The sequence below is a fragment of the Dama dama genome, chromosome 14, assembly GCF_033118175.1.
Source record: "Dama dama isolate Ldn47 chromosome 14, ASM3311817v1, whole genome shotgun sequence".
NCBI lineage: Eukaryota > Metazoa > Chordata > Mammalia > Artiodactyla > Cervidae > Dama > Dama dama.
The window spans coordinates 69,032,496-69,038,847 of NC_083694.1; the positions used below are offsets into that span (position 1 = coordinate 69,032,496).

The window sequence follows — 6,352 nt, forward strand, 5'->3', positions numbered from 1 at the left end:
AACTCAATGGACATGAATCTGAACAAACCCTGAGAGATAGTGAAGAAAAGGGGAGCCTGGCGTGCTGCAGTCCATCAGGGTCACAAAGAGTCGGACATGACTCAGCGACTGCCCAGCAAAGCACTCAGGGATCTATGTAAATTGAGGACTCTGTGGGAAGGTTCTAGAGCGCCTTCTCCTAGGAGCCTCATTCATGGCCGTTAACTCTTCATTCAAACTCCATTTCCCAGCAGCTGCTGAGTTTTGCAGGAGAAGGCAATGGCACCCCACTCCAGTGCTCTTGCCTGGAAAATCCCATGGACGGAGGAGCCTGGTGGGCTGCAGTCCATGGGGTCGCGAAGGGTCGGACACGACTGAGCGAGTTCACTTTCACTTTTCACTTTCATGCATTGGAGAAGGAAATGGCAACCCACTCCAGTGTTCTTGCCTGGAGAATCCCAGGGACGGCAGAGCCAGGGGGGCTGCCGTCTATGGGCTCGCACAGACTCGGACACGACTGAAGCGACGCAGCAGCAGCAGCAGCTGAGTTTTGCCGGCCTTGTTCTCTGAGCACCGCTTTGTGCTCCTTCTCTGTCCTCCACCATCACTACGGTTTCTCAGTCCCCAAACAACAATTCTCTGAAGGAACTAGAATGGAGAGTTGAAAATTGAGGCCAGTGATCGTTGCTCAAAAGTCTCTCAAAAGCTGACCTTTCCCAGGAAACAAGGACTTTCTGTCTCACGCTGGCACTCATTCCACGGTCCCCACCCCCACCCTCAGTTTCAAGGCTTCTCTGAGGCGGAGGCCATGACGTCACTTCCGCCGCCTGGGTCAGGCTCGCCCAGCCTCCCGCGCGCGCGCGGCAGCCTTTGGCCACCCATCCCTGAGGAAGTGGGGCGGCCCCCCGCGCCGGGCGCGCCTTCTTTCGCAGCCTCCTCTCGCCTCAGGCAAACATTCCCCCACCCCCACCCCCCAAGCACGTCGTGGGGAATCTTCAGAGAACCTCGCGCCTTCAGGTTCCCTCAGCGCCTTCAGAAACTCTGAAGAACTGCAGGGACGAAGAGGCTCCACTAGGTGGCCACACAGACCACCTGTTTGTTCTTTTGCGGACAAGCTGGTGGCAGAGACCAGACCCTTCCCAGCTACTCCTGTCTGTGATGTGTGTGTTTAGGAGCGTGCCCAGTGAAGAGGACGAGGAGGCAAAGATAGAAGTTTAAGAAGAATCAACATCGAAATACCTAAATTCATAGAACAGGTAAGTACAGGGTTATTTTTCTTAATAACCTATTAATGGAAGGACCTCAGAGCGATGGCATCACTGACTTGATGGACATGAGTTTGAGCAAGCTCCAGGAGTTGGTGATGGCCAGGGAAGCCTGGCGTGCTGCAGTTCACCGGGTCAAAGAGCCCGACGCAACTGAGCGACTGAACTGAACTGACTCAAGAGCTGATGGTGATCCCTGGCAGTGAAGAACCCGCCTCCAATGCAGGAGATTGCCTGCAGCACGTAAAAACCCGGGTTTGATCCCTGAGTGGGGAAGATCCCCTGGAGGAGGAAATGACAACTCACTCCAATATTCTTGTCTGGAGAATCCGGTGGACAGAGGCGGGCTACAGTCACGAAGAGTGGGACAACGACTGAGGGACTAAGCCACCACCACCAGACCTAATAAGGAACAGAAGGTATTCCCTTAATACCTTTAATCATTTAGAGATCATCAGTTATTAACATTAGCCCATTAACACTTCTGTCTACTGAAAATGAATCAGAAATGAAGGCATTGCATGGGATCTGCACTCCTCCAGGAGTCTGATCCATATGTTCATTTTCATTCATACTCAGAAACGTAAAGAGTGCCTACTATGTGCCACACCTCCAGCTAGTGCTGAGGGCACAGGTGTAAACAAGATAGTAGCCCCTGTCCTCTCACAAAATTTATATTTTCTAAGCATTCCTACACATAGAAACAATTGCACACACTTTCTCCAGCTCTTATCCTGTGTTTCATGACTACACTCTTCCTCTGCCCAGCCGTCACATGTAGATGTGTGGGATGATAAGACACAGTTAATTCACCCCAATTAGATGCATGTGTTCTGGAGTAGGGTTGTGATGTAAATTCCAGTGCTTGATCATTATACCATCAGGAATTCCATGAAGAAACAAAGCTGTGGAATTTCCAAGCCTGTCTTCTTTATCCATCACCCTCTTTTTGAGTGATCTGCCAGAGCCAAGACACACCATCTGAGATGTGACCACTCCTGGGGCAGAGAGAACAGTGGACACGCTGAAAACCAGAGACTGAAATCCTTAAATGGAAAAGAGGAAAGGAAGTGTTCCGAAATCCAGGACAAGAAGATTGTGGAAAAACTCAGCATATAAAGGTGTGGCATTTTTAAGCACTGCCAAATAAATTCCTCTGGCCAAGTCAAACATGACACAATGGAAGTGAGATTCCAGACTCCCCACATAAGAAAGTATAAATCCTAGACTCAGCTGGATGTCTGCGAGGTGTCTAGCTTGATCTGCAGTAGGGAGGCGTGTGCTTTGCATGCGTGTGTGTGTGTGTGCATGCGCATGTGTATGCACATATATGAACACGTGAGAGATAGTTAGAAGACTGTCAAATGGAACCATTGGACAGCAGATCTGGAAGAGCTCATTTAATCTATTTTCTCATTTTCAAGATGCAGCGATTGAGTCTATAAGAGGGAGGATCTTGCCCAAGATTGCAAAACCACTATTGTGCGTGTGGGCTTGCTAAGTCGCTTCAGTTCTATCTGACTCTTTGCAACCCTATGGTCTGTAGCCCACCGGGTTCCTCTGTCCATTAGATTCTCCAGGCAAGAATATTGGAGTGGGTTATCAGTGACTCTTAACTAGGACTGTAACTCAATATTGTCACTCCCAGTTCATAACTCCAGTCTATTTTATCTGTTCTACAATTGTTATTGAGATGTTGGTTACCTTTCTTATTTGAATTTACTTGCTTTTCCTTTACAAATTGTATTGGTTAATTGTATCTCCCCCCAAAGAGATGTCTACCTAGAACCTGTGAAGGCGACCCGATTTGGAAAAACAGGCTTTGCAGATGTCATTAAATAAGAATCTTAATTAGGATGCGCCCTAATGGCAAGTGTCTTGTCGCAGGAGAGAAGACACCCAGTAAAGAAGGTGCTGTGAAGAGATTATAGTGTTGCATCTGCAGACCAAGGAATGCCTAGAATTGCAGGAGCCACCAGAAGCTAGGACAGAGGCATGGACCAGATTTTTCCCTCAGGGCTACCAGAAAGAACCTTGACCTTGGACTTCTGACCTCCAGACCTGTGAAAGAATAAATTTCTATTGTTTTAAGCTACCAAGTTTAGGATAATTTGTTATAGTTGTTGTAGCAACCTAGCACATGTGCATCTCTCAATTCTCTCTACTGCCTTTGTTCCATCCCTCACCTTGGAAAGGTGTTCTTTTACCATGATAAAAGAACTTTTAACATTTAGCTTTCTCATAACTTTTAACACGTCACAGTTATGAGAGGCCACTGCTATTGATGGGAGAAAGACTGCTTTAGAGTAATGTTCTTGGAAGAATCTGAAAATGCTGGACTATAAGTAGCCACTAACTGTAACCAACACAGACAAGTCCTCAAGAAGGGGTGGGGGGGAGTCTCTCCCTGAAAAGAACTTTCAGGGTCCTTCCAACTTTTCTCCCACCCTAGGAAACTGACACTTAAGTTCTTCCAGGCCAGTGGGGCTTGCTGCCTTCAAGCTCCGATGCTCTCTTGCTGCTCTCTTTAGAAAGTCCTTTCCTCCCAAGGGACCTTGGATCAGCGGTGCACTCTCACTGGGGGCAGATCTCCATCTGGGGAAACGTGTGGGTTTAGTGGCTTTTGTTACCATCCGGGCTGTGGTCAATCTCCTGGAAATCCCAGGGGCCACCCACCAGGAAAAAATAGGGCAGGAACCTGCAACTGGGTGGCACAGGAAAGGCCCAAAGACCTGTTGCATTGATAGCCCAGGTTTGTTGCCTCCTATCCACTCACACAATCTAGTCTCTAGACCTCAGGAGCAGGGACTAAGTAGGAAATCCACATTGACTAGGATAAGTCTACGTATGTGACCTGTGTATTGGGACACTAAGGTTAGGGCTAGGCTAGACCAGGCAAGAAGGCCATGGTCAGGATCTCTCCCTGACAATCTAGTGCATGTGATAATATTTCAGTTTGATCTGTATCACACCTAATCTCGCAGACGTGGGTGAGACCATGACATTGTTGGAATATAAATTGCCATTTAAAAAAATCCCTAAGGTTTGGACTGATTCATGTAGACATCAGGAAAAACACATTTATGCCACATGTTGAGGAACCTGAAAATGGGAACTACTACATAACACATATACTAGATATATAGTGATCCTTCACTTTACTGTCTATGTCTTTTGTTTTTGCAGGGAGGGGGTGGGGGGTTGGTGACAGTCATACCTCGAGTGAATTTAAAATAGAAATGGATTTATAAGGAATATGAAAGGGCAGATCTATTACATAATGCAACGCCTTCAAGTTTATTTTTCCTTTTCAAGTGTTGTTGGCAAATCTCTGGAATAGGAAGCAGGCTCATCCTTTTGGGAGGCTTTCTCTTTGTGTTTCTCAGTGTTGCAGAAATAAACACACAACTTTAATTTGTTCCCCAAAGGAAGGGATAATAAAAAAAACAAAACAACAACCACTCAGAACTAGTCAGAGTTGCTGGGAGAGCCAGGAAATAGCTTTTGTTGTTGCCTGGTTTGTTTTTCTTCGTAGTTTTCCGGGAAACACAATCAAGACAGTAGCTGCCCTTTGGGTTGCACGTTCATTCCAAGGACCAAGGGGATTGACATGTTTGCTGAAACTGCCTCGTGTCCTGAACACTTCTCCCTGTCTGAGCTCATGACACCTTGGGGGCTGGGCTCAGAGCCGTGTCTTGAACAAGTCAATGGTCTCATTCTAAGAAAAGCAGGACAGCTGATATCACACTTGGTTCCAAGTAACATAGTCGAATGAATTCCACCTTGAGCCCAAACTGAGGTGCACACGTGTTGCAGAATGTACCTAAACTGCTGAGTGGATGAGAGTAGTCTTTGTAGTTTTGTTGTATGGAGTTGAAAGAGAAGGGAGGAAGTTTAGTGATGATGGGTGGGGTGAAAATGAAAGGCTAGGATGGGATGTGTTTCTTCCTTAGTGTTTGAGCTTGGTGTTTGAGCCCTCCAGAAGAGAGCCTGAGTCAGAGCTGTAATATTGGTCTTCAGGAAGGATGCTGTGAGGCCTGAAGCAAGAGTACCACTCTATTTATTTATTTATCTTTTATTACTTTTATTTTTTGGCCACACCACCTCGCATGTGGGATCTTCGTTCCCCAACCAGGGATCAAACCTGTGCTCCTTGCAGTAGAAGCAGAGAGTCTTAACCACAAGACAGAGAAGTCTGAAGAGTTGCATTTTTTTTTTAATATTTACTTATTTATTTTATTTTGGCCATGTCAGGTCTTAGGTGCAGCATGTGGGATCTTTGGTGATGGATGCAGGCTCTTCACCATGGCGTGCAAACATTCCTCTAGTTCCTCTGTGAGGGCTCCAGAGCACATGTGCTCTATAGTTTGCCACCCACAAGATCAGTAGTTGTGGCACACAGGCTTAGTTGCCCCAAGCCATGTAGGATCTTAGTTTCCCAACCAGGGATTGAACCCACATCTCTTGCATTGGAAGGCGGATTCTTAACTGCTGCACTGGGCAAGTCCCAAGAGTATCATTCTTAGATCCCCAAGGGACCAACATGACACACGCTGCTGGACAGATGGGCCAGAACACAGCCCTTATGGATTGCCAGTTTTGGACTCTATATTTAGTTGCTTTGGCTTGAATGTTGAAATTCTGACCAAGCCTGCCAGAAGTTGGGATATGGGGAGGCACCCTTCAAGAAGCTTTGTGACCAGAGGACCTTGGATAGGGCCAGGGCCAGGGTAAGGGAATGTACCTGGGAGACTCTGCCTGTTGCCTGGTCACTATTCATAAGGACACGTGAGACATCTCTGTGGAGTCTGGGTAGGACTTTGTTGAAATAGGTCCAATGTCCTCGTTAAATGTGTGGCAAGAAGAGTCAGTAAAATTTGGCTTGATGCTGTTAAGATGACCCCCTTGGTACCCAAGAGAACTAGGGTTGAAATTACACTTTGCCTGTCAGGCTATAGCCTTTGTACTGTGCTACACAGTAGCCTGAATACTTGGAGGTGACCCTTGAGAGAGACCTTGAGATTCTGGGAGTAGTTCCTGGCAGGCTCTGGGCCTTTCATCACCAGTTCAACCATGACTGTCACTATTTCATCTGCTTTCCCTGTAGT

General features: G+C 47.0%; 1 long non-coding RNA gene across 1 annotated transcript; it reads left to right on the forward strand.

Moving 5' to 3' along the window:
• The first annotated feature begins 815 nt into the window (after window positions 1–815).
• LOC133069685 (uncharacterized) lies at window positions 816–3,339 on the forward strand. The gene is made up of 2 exons (XR_009695928.1): window positions 816–1,235; window positions 3,132–3,339. It is a non-coding gene; the product is annotated as an uncharacterized LOC133069685 (long non-coding RNA).
• The last annotated feature ends 3,013 nt before the right edge of the window (window positions 3,340–6,352 follow it).